The sequence below is a fragment of the Talpa occidentalis genome, unplaced genomic scaffold, assembly GCF_014898055.3.
Source record: "Talpa occidentalis isolate TD23 unplaced genomic scaffold, MPIMG_talOcc4v2.1 talOcc4.7, whole genome shotgun sequence".
NCBI classification, from domain to species: Eukaryota; Metazoa; Chordata; class Mammalia; order Eulipotyphla; family Talpidae; genus Talpa; species Talpa occidentalis.
In genome coordinates, this window is record NW_023605083.1 from 131,553,259 (window position 1) to 131,568,790 (window position 15,532).

The following is a 15,532-nucleotide window of genomic DNA, read 5'->3' on the forward strand; positions in this document are numbered from 1 at the left end:
AGCAGACCAGTGGGACAGCTAGTTGACAAGGTCGTCAGCGCTGCCTGTGCTGGTCAAGTCATCCCCCAGGAGTGGCCCGGATGCTGCATCTCCCAGCCCCGCCAAGCCAGGGCACCTGGGAAAGGATGCTTGTGGCCCCTAGGCTGCTGGCAGTGGTGGTACAAGGATGCGTCTGCTGATGGGCACAGCCCCCCTTACTGCCCAGCCCAGGGAGCCGGCCCGAGAGGCGGCTCGTAAGGAGTGGACACATGTTCTCTCCGTGGGGACAAAAACCCTCCCACAAAGAGCTCCTTGGCCTGGCCACATCCAGCCCTAGTCAAACCCAGGAGGCCGCCTGGGACCATTTTTTAATTCTTTTGCAATCAGCATTTTCTTTTCTTCATTTGCTGGTTGAATAATGCAGCCTGTAAGAAAACGGCCCTCAGCACAATTCTGGTGCTCGTTTACAATGGAAATTGGGAAAACGGCGAAACGCATACTGCAAAATGCATTTAAAAGAAGATGATTCAATTGGATTTGGCAGCTCTGATATTCAGGACCAGAAGGAGAAAATCTGTCTATGATTTGAACATGTATAATTAAGATGAAAGCCTTAAGTACCGGGTGCATTTCTTAAGATGTCACCGGCTCTGTTGACTCCAGGCGTTCTGATCAGTGGAGCAGAGCATTTATTTCTGAAATCTGAATAGCTATGAGTGAGATGCCTTTTTAAAACCAGCATTATGGAGCCAAGCCAAACCCTGACACCACACAGCTCACCAAAGGGGGCACAGACAGCGAGAGTGGAGTGGGGTGGGCCAGGAGCACCCCAGATCCAACTTTGATCTTGACCCAAGATGCACCCCTCAGCCTTGCAGATTTGCCCCAACGTTGGGGTTTGAGCAAAATTGCATCAGTTTAGGCTGTCTAGATTGGTTCTTCTGGTGCCAACAGAACTGCCAGTGCCCTGGGAACTGTTCTATCCTGAAATTAGTGCGCCCCCTGGAATGCTGGGACTGTGAACTTCCAGGGGGATAGGCCAGTACCGTGGGGAAAGCCGTGGAGAGAGAGACAGAAGACCTGGCTCGAACCCGTCTTCACGCCTTGCTCGTGTGACCTCAGGTGGGTTACTTAGCCTCTCAGGACCTCAGCTTCCCCATCTGTAAGTTGGGGTAGGGGCATCCTACCTCACTCCTAAGAGTTCGGAAAATTCAATGAAGTCATCATGTAAATCCCGGCATCTGGCATCCAAGCAGCACCTGCTACCTGTGAGCGCCTGTTCTGACACCTTCAGTCCTCTCTCTCTCCAGCTCACCAAAATCATCTCCACTAGCCAACTCGCCTGGCTCGCACTCACCAGGGCCTCTGGGAGTCGGATCTATTTGGAAACTAGGGTGTCATGACAAACCCCACTTGCCGAGGCGAGATGACTCAGTGGTAGAATTCCTGGCAGCCTGACAGCCTCTCCAGGGAGAGCTGAGGCTTCATGCCAATGACTCACAGGTGCCACACCACGTGGGCCCAAACCCTGAGGGGGGGCAGTCACGTGACCGGGCCTGTCACATGATCTCATAGCTCATCTTCCTCGAAGCTCCAGAACCTCCCTGGGATGTGTGGGGTCTCCTCACTTTTCCCCTCCAGATGGGAGAAAGAGGACAGAGCCCATAGCTGGCCTGCGCCTGGCCCTCTGCTTGGGAGTCTGGCCCCCTCTAGAGAGAATGTGGCCATAATGTTTGACAAAGGCATTCACCGCACCCTGACAGCAGGTCACCCCTTTCTTGAGGTGAGAGGAGTCAGGGAGGGAAGGGAGCACTGAGGAGCAGTGCTGGGAAAGAAAAGGAAAGCGCTGCCTTGCAGGGAGCACATACAGAGTCCATGCCCTACAGAAATCTCAGGGGCTGTTATAAGACCCCCAAGTGGCCGCTTGTCCCATGGCACAGCCAGCACTGGCCTGCTGGACCCTACCCCCGAAGCTGAAATTCCTCCGAGTGTGACCAGAAGAATCCAGCCACTGCTGCCCCCCCTTAGCTAACGGGAGAAACCCCCTCCCACAGAAAGGGGCAGCCAGAAACAAGCTCAGGCCCATTCTCGCAAGTGGGGAAGCTGAGGCCTGCTGTGGCAGCAGAGGCTTGGACAGCAGGGATCCAGCACTCCCTGCCTCATCTGGCCCAGACCACGGGTCACTCACGCTGCCGTCAGCACTCAGGGCCCTGCAGTTCTACGGAGGTGGCTGCAAATCCCCCGGCTCTGCTCTGACCGGCTGTGTGACCTGTGGAGCGTTCCTCAACCTCTCTTTGCCCCGTTTCGTTGCCTGCAAGGGGGCGGCAGTGCCTTCCTCCAATGTGGGCACAGACCCCAAGTGCTAAACTAGCATCCACTTTCTTCCCTTCCCCTTCCTGGCTGCTTTTCCCCCCAGCTTTTCTTTCCTTCTTCAAAGCGGCTTAAAACTCAGCAACACCCGCGCCTCTGTGATGGCGCGTGTTTAGCCTCCTACACGCGCGTTGTGCCCGTGTCTGACGGTGGGGCCCGCGGCAATTCCATCTGACGGGAAGGCAGAGGCTGAGATGCGCGAGGAAACAGCCTCTGAATGCTAAGGAAAGCGCCCGGCTTTGTTCCTTCCGAGGAGGGAGCGGGGCCCGCGGGCCCCCATCCGGAGCTTCTGATGTAGGATAGTGTGAAAAATTAATGTTTCTGGTTGCACAAGTTTTGTTTCTTGCTTTTACCTTCCAAATCAGGCGTAGCTTGCAGGAACCAACGCAGTTCCGTCCAGAGTCAGGAGAAGCAAAGACAATTACAGGAGACACTAACCTGAAAACACAGAAGCTGGGGTGTCGAAGGGAGGGGATGTGGGGGTAAGAGCAGCTGGGGGTGCTGGCGACGACACCAGAGGTGAGGGCGCTCCGCCATGCTGTCGAGGAGCTGGGAGCCGGCCTGCCTGGTGCGGGGCCCTGTAGTGGCAGGAAGGGCACAGAGCAGGAGCTCTATGATCTGGTAAAGGAGAGTCCTGGAGCCCTCAGTTGCTTTTTCGGGATTTTTTTTTTTTTTAAGATTTATTTATTTATTTATACAAGCACTGGGTACAGTCAGAAGCACGGGAGGGTGAGAGAATTCACCAGAGCGGGGAGCAGAACAGGCAGAGGGACGTGGCAGGAGATGTCTGCGTGCCACGTGGGACCCTCGCCGGTGGCCGGGGATCGAACCAGCGCTGCAGAGGCTACGGGAAGCTTCGCAGCCCAGCGCTCAACTGCTGCGCCACCGGGGAGGCCCCTTTTTCAGGCTTTTATTGAGCTTTACCAGGTACAGGGCAGGCGGGGGGGTCAGGAGGCCGGGAGGCTGGCAGGCTTCCCAGCCCCCAGCGAGTCTTCACTCTTTCTGAGCTCTACTGGCATTCTTGTTCTGCTACTTTCTCTGCTGGCATCCCCACGACACCGCCCTTATAAGCCAATCTCAGCCCAGGTGTAGCCACCTATGCATGCCCACACCCCACTCCAGGTGCCCGCCATCAGGCATGCATGCAGGACCACAGAGATCCGTAATTAATGCTAACAGTGGGAGGGTGGAAAAGCCTGAATTTTTCACTTACCCTACAGGCCCCCACTGCTGGGGGCCCAACAAAGAGGGGCGGTGGGCACCACAGGCCCGAGGCAGAACCCAGCAGCCGGGGGGCTGTGTCCTAGTGTCCAGCCCGAGGGTCCCATCAGCAATGTGGGGTTCACTGTGCCATTAGCATTTCATCTGCTGGGGAGGCCAGAACCAGAAAACAAAGGGGGAGATGGCCTCTGGATGCCGAGGACCATCCCACAGGCCTGGCCACCTGACTAAGAGCTGAGAGAACCTTCCAGAGCCCCTGGTGCAGTGGAGAGTAGAAACGTCACATCTCGGCTTTCACATTTGCCCTTCCTTGTTTTGTTTAGTTTTCAACCTTCCAAATCGCGAGGTGAGGAGCCGGGAGGGACGGAGATGGCTTCGTTGAAAAGGCCAGAAAAGCAACAGAGAACAAGTGCGTGGACGAGTTTCACGCAGATTTCACTCACCAGTGGCCAAAGGCAAGGTGCTGCCCTGCCGGAAGGAGCAAGTCCCAGAAACAGCAAACACGTTCTTATCCGGAATTCCCGAGTCCCTGGTCGTAGCAAACGCAGGGGAGGGCAGAGGCGTGGGGGCCTTCTGTGGCGTTGGGCTAATGGGGATGCGGGCTCCTGAGCGTGCTGAGGCTGCGTGTGTGTCACATACTCACATTCTACTAATTACATCATAGCAGATGATGTCACATCCATCTTTACACCATGCAGCATTCTCCCTCGGCAGATTCTGGGTCTCCAAAATGGGGAGATTGATTCTCTATCTTCATAATCCTCCCCACTTTCTGGGGGAGGAGTCTGTGGTTTGGTTTAAGGGTTCAGGGAGTGGGGTTTGGGGGCAGCGGGGTAGGAGAGTGAGGGGGGATGTGGAGCAGGAGGAGGAAGGCGGGAGAGAGGGCAGGTGAAGGAAGCCCTCGCTCTGCACCTTTAGAAGGTGGCCAGGTGAGGAGGGGCAGTTCTGAGGTGCAGGGCAGGCCAGCCCAGCAGACTCGGGGGTGGGGGCAGAGTCCTGGCATCACCCTGCTGTTGGAGCAACCCCAGATTTTACACCCCCAGACTGCCGTGTGGGGATAAAGGCCTGGCTCCGGCCACTTGTACTGGAGGCTGTAATTTGCAATGACGTGGCCCACCTACCCTGACCCCTGGAGCCGTGGCCCAGACAACCCCACGTTCATGTGCAGAAGCGTGCAAGGCACAAGGACTTCCACGAAAGGGGTCCCTCCGCTTATTAGCTAGACTAAGCATGGGGCCTCCGAACCCAACCATTTTTGAAGCTGGCTGCAAAAGGACAGCCCCCTGGGGGCGGTGGGATTTAGCAAAAGCCTCCCTGGCCCAGAACGCCACTGAGCTAGTGCCTGCCCTGCAGCGGCGGCCTCTGGGAGCAGAGCCTCCAGGAGTGAGCAGGGGGCAGGAACACCTGACCCCTCCAGAAAATGCTGCTGAGGCGAAATGCCAGTGCAGCCTCATTTTCAGACCCTGATTTCATTAATAAGATAATGATGAGTCATTTAACTTTGCATCCAAAGAGTGAAGCAAATTACCTGTGTCTACATTGCTTAATGACGGGGGCGCTAACAGGACCTTTGCCGCCTGCCAGAGCAGAAACTGACCCATCCGGGAGGCAATTGGATGGCCCTGGGCTTGCCACTTGACTGAAGCCATCCATCAGGTGGGACTGGCCCCATCATGCGCCCCCCACCCCGTTAGCCGGTGCCCTCTCCCAACGCCCCACCTCCCTGACGCGCTGGGCTTGCTTGACCCCATGATCCTGAATCAGCCATTTCCTAGGCACGAGCCATCGGGCCCCGTCAGCCCTCGCCCGGGCATCCAGGTGTGAATCTTCCTCTCTGGTTGCAATTTCCCAGGAAGGATTTCACTGAGGCAGAGTCCTGAGCTCCTCGCCACCCTCAGGAGGAAATGCCAGCGCCTCCGCTGCCTTCCAAGCAGAAGGCGATGAGAGAAATCGGGAGCAGCAGAGCAGAGTCCCCCAAAGGCCAGAGGGCTGCTACCGGGTTTGCCATTGTCTTGGAGTCTGTGACATTTGCTGGTTTCAGCTCCTCCAATATCCTGTTCAGCTGGTGCACTGGGCCCTTTTGGAAAGCGGGTGGCTCTAGGAGTTTTGTGGGGGTTTTTAAAAGATTTATTTATGTATGTGTACAAAAATTGGGGTTACTGCCTGTAAGGGGCAGGACAGGACAGTGAGCAGGTTTTCTAGGATCCTATGCAGACCAGGTAAAGGAGGAGTCAGAGTCCTCAGTGGTTTTTTTGCAGGTCTTTTATTGGGATTTTACCTGGTACACGGCAGGCAGGGGTGCTGGGGGGCTGGGAGGCAAGTCTTCACTTTATCTGGGTTCTCCGGCCTTCTCTCGGCTTCTGCTTCGGCTTCTTGGCTTCTCCTGGCGTCCCCGTGACGCCGTCCTTAAAAGCCCAGTCTCAGCCCAGGTGAATCCCATCTACCTAGGCCCACACCCTGCTCCAGGTGCCCGCCATCAGGCATGCATTCAGGACCGCAAGGATCTATCATCTATCCTGATGGCAGGAGGGCAGAAAAGCCTGACACTTTCCCTTACCCTATACTGCCCTATAGTCAAGTAGCCACCATTACATTCAAGATGGAAAAAGACCCATCACCCCCAAAAGTCCCTTCCTGCCCTTGGTGGTGGGCCTTGTCTCCTCCCTCTTCCAGGCCTGGCCACCCCCAACCTGCTTCTCCCAGGCCCTGGCCTCTCCTGCACGCCCTGTACCCAGGGCAGCTGCTGCCCTGGAATCCGGCTGCTTTCACTGGGTGCACTGCATCTAGATGCAACCACGTGCTGTGTGCACAGGGGTGTCATTAAATCCACTCTCTTTCTATTTAACAGAGAAAAGGACCTGATCTCACCAATACAGTGAAGAGTGAGAATTTTGAACCCCAAAACTGGGTGGGACCCCCGTTCAGCCACTCATTGGATACACACACGGGTGCTTTGCTTTTCTGAGGCCTGGATTCCTGGGAACTGTGTCTCTGGAGATTTGGGGAGCGTGAGCAGAGATCCTCTAAGAGAAGGCACCAGACTCAGCCCAGGATGTCGCTCAGAAGAGACAGGTGTGATTAAACCCATCAGCTTTCCTTGGCCTGCACCTCAAATCTGAGAGCGTGCTGGCAGGGTACACAGGGAGACTAGCACAGGAGGACATAGGACCTTGACAGCCTCCCTGCAGACCCACAAGAAGGGGATAGAGATAAATGAGGGGGTGGACAAGGGACTTAGCCTTCCATGGAGGTTGGGACCCCAAGAATAAAATAGTCCATTTCCCAGGACCCGAGATGTTGTCGGGGGAGTCCACTGGGCCCAGCCCCTGGCCTCTTGAAGTGTGACCAGCCTGTCACCTGTCCTAATTACTACATTTTATTGAGCCAATACTCTGTTGGGCATATGTGTAAATAGTATCTCATTTAAATCATCACTCTTCTGACTTGTCATGAGGAACTAGGGCCAGTGAAGGGACCCCATTCTGGCAAATACTTAGGCTGATTCAGGGGCCAGTCCACACCCTTGATTTTATTTCTTCAGCAACCCAATGGAAGCATCTCGGGACAGAAACACCAGGCAGCAGCTGCCTTGGTGTCCACCTCGGGGGCCTAACAGCGATTTGCGGGGTGAGGGGGAGCTCATGCCCTTTGCTTGAAGTTCTCTCTGAGCTCACAGTGGCCACTACCCAGGTCCCTCGTGGGCGAGGAAGGAAGTCCACCACTCCCATAACCTTCCAGAATGTTCTCTGCCCACCCCACCTGCCTCCACAGAGCCTCATCTTCACCTCTCAATGGACACCCTTTTCTCCTGCTCTAGAGAAGCAGCTGAAACCTGCTGGTCAGGAATCTGCAGCAACTCCAGGGCCTCCTACCCCCAGGCCCCCCTCCCCTGCTGGGTGTTCTCCCTGGACACCCCTCCCTCCCCAGCAAAGCACATCTGAGCCAGCCTAACCCCGGGTGGAACGGTCCACTCCCGGGGACCCCCTGAGCCCACCCTGCTCATTTTTCTAAGGAACGATTTCCAAGGGGAGGCCCCTGCACCTCCAAACCCCCAGGAGGTGAAAAAAAATCTTCAAGCCGATGTTTATTAGCAGCCCCGTGTCATCGGCTGCCGACGCGACGCGTCGTGACTCACAGTTAGGAGGAGAGCGGAATCCACGGCCATTTGTCCCGCTCCCGGTGTCATTAGGCGTCCCGTTGCCGCGGATTACCGAGATGATTAGTGGCATCAAATGACTTCTGAAAAATGATTATGTGCCATTAAAAGCATTACTCTGTCTGAAACCACACAAACAAATGGCCTGAGAGTGAGTCATGACTGGGGGGGGCGGGCGAGGTGCGGGGAGCCTGGCAGTCAGCGCTGCCAACAGGTGTGGCGGCCGCCGAGCCCGGAGCCCTCCCGGCTGCAGAGCCCTGGCCAGAAAGGGCCTGTGGCCGGAGCCACCGCTCCCCTGCGGGCGCCGAGGGTCTGGATCTGCCCGGTGGGGTGGCCCCCCACCAGACCAGCTGTCACGGAGACCCCCTAGTGACAGCTGGGTGAGACTGAGCCTCCTGCAGGGTACAGGAAAGCGGATTTGGGAGGCGCACAGAGGCAGGAACGAGACTCGACCACAGAGGCATAAGAAGCAGGTAGCTCTCCACCAAGGAGGCCCCCGGGGGAGTTTCTAATCGACACCAGCAAGAAAAAAAGCCTGGCTTGGGGAATCACAATGTAATTTACAATGACAAGTACAAACAGAGAAGCTATAATTTGGGAGATTAAAAAACATTTCTTGAAGATATGCCCATAAAATAGCTTTGATGTGACAGCCAAAGAAAGAAATAACAAGTCTGGAGACTTGTCGTTTTGCTAGTTTTTAAACGCATCCGGGTCCAGTGCCAGGCCTGGGGCAAAGGGCGTTTTGTGTTGATTCACTCGCTGGGGGCAAAGGCTTGGTTTGGAGAGGTAATGAGTGGGTACCCCGGCTCCCCGCTCCCCTCCACCTAGAGGTTCGTGAGTTCATACCTGATCTGTGGGGCTACATCCTTGGAGGGGTTGTCTAAAGGCAGGTGAATCCATTCTGCCACTGATGATGTTCTAGAATTTTCTCACCTCTCTCTCTCCTCCCCTTCTCTCCTCTCTCCCTTACCCACCTTCTCTCTCTCCTGCCCCCCTCCCTACCCTCCTTTCTCTCTCCTCCCACATTCCCTCCCTTTTCCTCTCCACTCACCACCACGCGTGGACAGACTGGCCTTGCCTGACCTTTGCTTGATGGCCAGCATGCCAGCTTCAGCCCACCCCGGCCTCACGGGCTGAGCCACCCAAGAACACACCACCAGGCGCTGATGTCAGCTCCCTGTTCCATCTCACTTGCCCCTCACCCGGGAGGCAGCAGGATCGCTCTCAGCATCTCCCAGAGAACAGGGGCAAAGAGAAGCCACTCCACTGGGAAGGTGGGTGATGGGGTTCAGCAGAGCCCTGAGCTAGAGCCACCTCCACTTACCTGGGCCCCATGGCCCCTGCAGAATCGCGCTAAGACCCCTCTCCCAGGACACCGAGTGACCCAGCTGCCATCCTGCTGAGCTCCAAGGCCTGGGGTCCCCACAGACTCTGACGATGCCCCCCTCCAGGTGAGTTGAGAGGAGGGAGTAACCCCTCCTATGAGATTCGAAGTGCCTGCAGCTGTTCCAGGAGGGGATGGCTGGGCACCGGGTGAAGGGCAGGAGGGTGCCGCCCGGGGGCTTCTGGCTGCTTGTTTGGGGGCTCTTTTAGAGATTGTCCAGGGTCAGAGGCAGGCTGTGCAGCCCAGCTTTCGAGAATCTCCTGGGAGACTTAAAAAACAGCCATGGGGGGGCAGCCTGTGGGGGTAGACCCGCTGGCCCAGCTGCCCCACCACCTGTGACAGGTGAGGAGAGCAGCCGGCAGAGGGCTTGTGATGAGCAGAGGGTCAAATGCTGCCCGCAGCAGAAGCCAGCAGCAGCCAAATGCCTGGCCTAGCAGGCTCCACCTCTCCCGCCCGCTCTCTGGAACCCAGAAGGCTCTCCCTCCCTCCCTCCCTCCCACCTGCCTCTCAGGCAGACAGAGGCTGCAAAGCCACTGAGCCTGGAGGCCTTCAGAGCTGACTGACACCTGTCACGACCCTGGCCGCAGGCACCCGAGGTCCAGCCCACGACAGCCTTCAACAGCCGTGGCTGCGGCCTTTCTAGTTCCAGAGCCTGGAGTGCCCACCATCTCAAACAGGTGGTCGATGTCCAATGGCCCTTCATCTCTCCTGCCCCGGGCCTCACAGGGATGGCCGGCTCACTCCGGAGAAGCCCAGACACGCTCTTCTTCATCTTGATCGAAGCTGGCTTTGCATTTCTTGTTGCTTTGATGGGGTGGGGGCCGTGACAGCAGCCGGCAAGCGGCGGCTGGACTTGTTTCTCCCGCCCCGCACCTCGTTCTGCAAGAAATACATGAAATCTCCCTCCTCCGCTTGTTGGTCTTGTTTTCCTTCTTCTGCTGGTACGGGAGGGTGTCTGTGTGTCTCTCCACCGCGGGTCACGAGTGACTCTGAAGTTCATCTGCCAAAGTCAAGGAAGTTCTTGCAGAAGACTCGGAGGAGCCATTGCAGGCAGCCCGCGGCGGGCCTTTTGACCCTCCCTCCACCCCTTCTTGACACTCAAAAAAATTAACGACTCCAAACAGCCTGGAGGTTCTTCCAGATGCCTGACTCAGGTCTCTGCTGCTGCAGCTGTGTTTATGAGTCTGCGTCCCACCCTCTGCCGCGGGTGATGACACGCAAGATCACTCTTCCAGCGACGGCTCCACGGCCAGGACGCTGATTTCAAGGCCTCTATTCTGGGAAATGCTGAAACAGCACCGGGGTGCCCCGTAGTTCAAAGCCCTCTGTAAACATGTTGACGTTCTCTCCCTGTCTCTCTCTGGAACCAACTGAGGACAGGGCTGGACCCAGCTCAAAGGCCTGATTGCTGTCCCTCTCCATACAGCTCTCCAGGGACTCTCAAATTTGAGGGCACAGCAGCACCATACCCGAGCTCATGGGCCTGCTGACAAGACTCAGTTCCTTGAGGGGCATCGAGTAGAGGGTCTCAGCACCCAGCCCTGGAGCCTCCCCAAGATGGCGGCTTCACCCATCAACACATGCGAGCTGAGAAGACGATAGAGTCTGCTCAGAAGACAGAAGTTGAAGTCTCTTGTTGCCTCGCCGTGGAAGTGACAGCCCATCACTTTGCCATGTCCTGTGGGTTAGGGGCGAGAGGCCAGCTGGTCCTCGAGAGGAGGAGGTGCCACAGGGCGGAGCAGGAGGTGGGGCCACTGGGCCCCATCTGGAGTCCGCCTGCTGCTGGGCTGACTGCATGTGCTTCCCTGGAACAGCGGTGTGACGCCGAGGAGGGCGAAACAATCTCAGGATGGGCCTTGTGCGGGGTTGACTGTAACTGCAGGTGCCTGGGGTCCAGGCGTTTGCCCAGGAAACACCAAGGACAAGCATTCCAGGGGCTCCCGAACCCCCAGCTCAGGGGTGGCTTCCTGGCACTGACTCTCCAGGTTCCAGCCCATGTGTGCTTCCAGAGTCACCCCGAGTCTCTTTACAGCATGCCATCAGAAAGCCTGGGGCAAGATCACGGGTGCCCTGTGCGGGCCAAGGGCTGACAGAGCCAGCTGCAGGCTGCAGAGCTCCGGCCATTGCAGCGGTGGCTGGAGAAAGTGGACCCCAGAGGAGGTAGACGGCCTGTGACACACGTTGGGCCCAGCACGGGGGTCTGTGTGCTGCGCAGCTGCTCCCCGTGAAGCCAGTCCCGCCTGCAGGGTCCCTCACGTTCCAGTCCTTCCACCTGCAGACCCCTTAGCCTCTTAGCTGCCGACAGTTATTTCCCCTCTGGTCCCTAACTCCTGCCCGAAGAGCCTGCCGTTCACCTGTGTCCCTGAAGCCGTGAGCTTTGTCAGCCAGGGCCTTGCAAGCGACCCTCCCAACCTAAACACTGCCATGGCCATCCGCCGGAAGTGTCACCCAGTCCCCCTGGGGGAGAGTAGTGGGGTGCATCTTTGAGCCAGAGTGGGGTGTGCAACCTGCTGCTGTTTGCAGGAGCCTTAGTCAAAGCAAGACTTGCCCAAGAAGCAGAACTGGGGGGTCTTGTCTGGGAGGGTCTTCAGACAGAGCCGATGGGTCTTTAGAACTGACCCCGTGACCGGTGATAAGAGCGGACCCACGGCAGACCACGTCATGCACCCCATGCCAAGCTCTGATCAAGCTCTTCTCACGTATTGCTTAGCTGACTTCACTCTCACGATGCTCCCAGGAGATGGCTGCCCCTACTCTCCCTGGCTGCAGGGGAGACCCTGAGGCAGAGCGATGTTAGGACGCTTGCCTGGGGCCTGGGGTCGGCGGCAGAGCCGAGACTTGAGCCCGGCAGTCTGGCTGTCAGCTCTGTTTCCTTGGCCACGGCTCCACACCCAGAGTGAGGGGCTTAGTAACTGGGGAACAGGCTCCCGCGCAGAACTGTGGGAGCCTGGCTGTGGTATATATGGTGCTTCGGAGAGGAACATTTTCATTTCGTTTGTTTCCTTTACTTTTTGCTGAAATTCCTTTGGCAAAGTCTAGCCTAGTTCAGAGAAAAGGGAAAAGACTAAGGGAGGTAAATGACAGAGACAGACAGACAGACACAGACAGACAGATAGATGTGTGGCTAAGGGGATGGGTGGATGGATGATGTAGAGAGATATAGACAGATGTATAAAATCAGGTTACAAAGAAAGGAAAAGGGGGGAAGCGTGTACACCCCTGACCTAGGCCAGGCGGCCTCCGTAGAGCACAACACAGAGCAGGATCTGGCCCCAGCAGGGTCAGCCAAATCCTCCTTCATCTCCAAGACCCAAAAGAATTGCTCTGTCCCCAGGAGACCCCCACGAAACCAACATAGGATCTGACTAAGAAGGGGGAGTGGGTGGCCGGGAAGACTGTGCTGCCCTTTTCCCAAAGAAGAAAGTGTACTCTGGGGCTTGACCACCTCCTGGGAGGACGTCCTGACCAGCCAAGGGCAGCGGCGTTTCTGGGGGAAGAAACGCGTCGAAAGGATCCGGCGTCTCGGAGCAGCAGCTCGCGGGTTGCCATGGGTTTAGGAGACCCGGCTGACACGGGGTGGTTGCCTTGGGGATGCCGGAGGAGGCGGCCTTCCTGGCCAGCTCAAGCCCAGCAAAGGACGCTACCAGGGGGAGTAAGAAGAAAATCGCCAGGCCCTGTGGAGCGGGCAGCTCCATCTGTCTACAAGACACTCTGTATCAGCTCCCACCCACTCACACTAGCTGCCCCCCTGCTCCCCCAAATCCCCCAGCTAGGAAGCACAGATAAGGAGGTGACATGGGGAAGCCCTTCATTGCAAGCCCATCAGACCTGATGTGGTAACTCAAGTTGATAACTGGAGCCGCCTGGATACCTCGTGTAAATGCAGCCCGGCAACTCCGAGGATGTGCATGCAAGTGGGGCAGGGCATGGCTCGCTCTGCCCACCAGCCAGGAGGATCAGATACCCTCTGCCTCTGTGACCTCCGTGCGTGTCTTGCCTGACAAAGTGCACAGTCGCTCTGCCTGGCCCTCACTTGTCGTTTGTACCTGCAGTCAGGGACAACCCGGTTTCACTCTGGTCAAGACTCAAAGCCCATCCCACACACACCCAGGGAACTCTGTGGGTTCCCGATCCCAGACTCCTTACAGGATCTCTCACCATCCCCACCCCACCATCCCCCCAGCGGGCCTCCCCCACTGCTGATGTCCCAGCCATTCAGCCACATGGAAGCAGCGTGAAGAGAGAATGACTTGGGAAGGGGGTCGTGGGCCAGCAGCCCAGTATGCTGAGCTGCCTGGTTGATTTGGAGGCAGTCACACACCAACCTGCAGCTGGGCAAAAGTCAGCTGTATCCAGAAACACAGAGGAGGCAGTGCCATGAATGCTTTTCAAATGATTGCTGATCCTCAGGGCCAAGCCAGGGAGAGTGGGTGCGAGCAGTGGTGTCCGGTTCAAGTTCACTGGCCAATGTGCGGAGTCAGAAGCCGCTGTCTGAAAGCATCGCACTTGACTTGTGCCGCCCGACACCTGCTGTGGTCTCCCTTCCAGCAGGAAGCACAGCCAGCTCCCTCCAGGGGAGGGACAGCAGTCCAGGGAGCCAAGAAGCCGCAGGCTGACAGCTACTCCAGGGGCCAGCTGACAGGTGCGCCCAGGGAGGCTGCCCAGGAGGCTGCCCGGGAGCCAGGCGGGTCACCCCTGTCACCCTGGAAACAGCACACACTCCCTGTCCCTCCCTCCTCTTCCCGCCGCCTCCTGACCACCCCTGCCTGCTTCCTAACGCTTGCGCCAAGTCTCCACACTGGGGAACTTGCCGCTTGCCACTTGTTCCCAGGATGAGTGCCCCTGAGTGGGCCATGCCCTTGACCTCTCCAGGAGCCCCAGTGCAGGGCTGGGGCATGGGGGGCACGCAGCCCTGCTCAGCAAGCTGCCACTCCCCTCTGGCCCCAGCCACATGAGCCTCAAGAATGAGCTCCTGCCTATTGTCCCTTTATCTCAAGCCCCGTGATCCCACAGGCACTTTTAGAAGTGACCAGCACCCACCATGGGGACAGCAAGCACCCCGCCCCCCACCCGGGGCCCTCACGGCTCCTTTTGCTGAGCACCTCCTATGTGCCCCGGGTAGACCCCACACCTTTCAGCGTTTCTTAGAAATTCTCACGCATCCCCTTGAGTCTGGGATGCGCCTCTGGGGCAGGAAAACTACGAGGGTCAAGATCGCAGCCCGGGAGATCGGGCTGTGGGAATTCCTGCTTGGTCTGCCCGGCGGACTTTCCTCTCATCAGGAATGCTGAACAATAATTTTCCTTAAAAAACCAAGATCACGACTCTCGCACTCTAACTCGGGTTAAAGATTGTATTTGACCTCATCTTACTGTGGGAACCAGCCGACGTTGCAACCAATCCAAAGGAGAAGTCTGAAGGCCTAAATTTATGTGGAGTAAAGAAAGTGGAGATGAATTTACAAATAGAACTGGCTCTTTGCTTAAGGAAGAGGGAAATCAATCGAGCCGCTGGACAGAATTTATTTGCATGTCTATAGACAAGAATTATTTCGCGTTGCTATCAGTTATCTACAACTCACGAGGCCATAAACAGCTCAAAGGCAAGGAAGGCTGGCATCCGACAGTCCGCAAGGGGCTCCCGGTGCCCCCGCCTTTTCCATGTGACAACCCAGTGATCTTTTTGGCGTATTCCAAATGTCCCGGTACAAACAAGTACTTGAACCCCCCCACCTGCCCCCGGAACTCACCCGCTCTGGTGATAGCGGTTCTTACAAGGAGTGGGCGCTCAGAATCCTTTCCAGGTTCATAGACTCGGGGGGAAAGCCCTCTCCTGGCTGACACAGTTGAGTGGAGGCTGCCCGCCGGGTGGGAGAAGGTGATCCCGACTTCACCAGGCCGTTAGCACGCGTGGCCCCACGTCACACACTTTCTACGTGCTCTTTATTCCATGCTCACAATAAATGCGTGCGGAAGGGACTATTGTTATTCCATCTTACAGACGAGAGAAAATGGGGTTCGGGGAGGTGCAGAGACTTGCCCCAAGTCACAGGGCAGGGAAGTAGTGACACGACACAGGGCACACACACCGTCAGACCTCTGAGCCACGAGCAAGATCGTCGTGGGGCTGAGGGTCTGTTTCAACCCTATAAGTGATGAAACCCTTGTGTGTGGGGAAGGAGGGAATGTTTCTAGGAGATTCTTGAACACTTCCTCTCTCAGATTCCTGTAGCAACCCCAGTATCTTTCCCAGCAACTAAAGCCAATATTCTCCCACTTTTTTTGTTTGTTTGCTTCGTCTCCTTTGAACAAGTCATTTGTTCATGAGGAATCTTCACTTACACAAACATCATGGACAGCTGAGTTTCAAACCCTTATCAGCCAAATGCATAGCTGTGTCTTCAGCTTACCTGCAAATGA

At 56.8% G+C, this 15,532-nt stretch overlaps 1 long non-coding RNA gene across 1 annotated transcript; it reads left to right on the forward strand.

The window, feature by feature from the left end:
- The first annotated feature begins 5,087 nt into the window (after positions 1-5,087).
- LOC129144824 (uncharacterized) lies at positions 5,088-8,815 on the forward strand. Its single transcript, XR_008549520.1, has 3 exons — positions 5,088-5,226; positions 6,419-6,642; positions 8,797-8,815. It is a non-coding gene; the product is annotated as an uncharacterized LOC129144824 (long non-coding RNA).
- Positions 8,816-15,532: the final 6,717 nt, after the last annotated feature.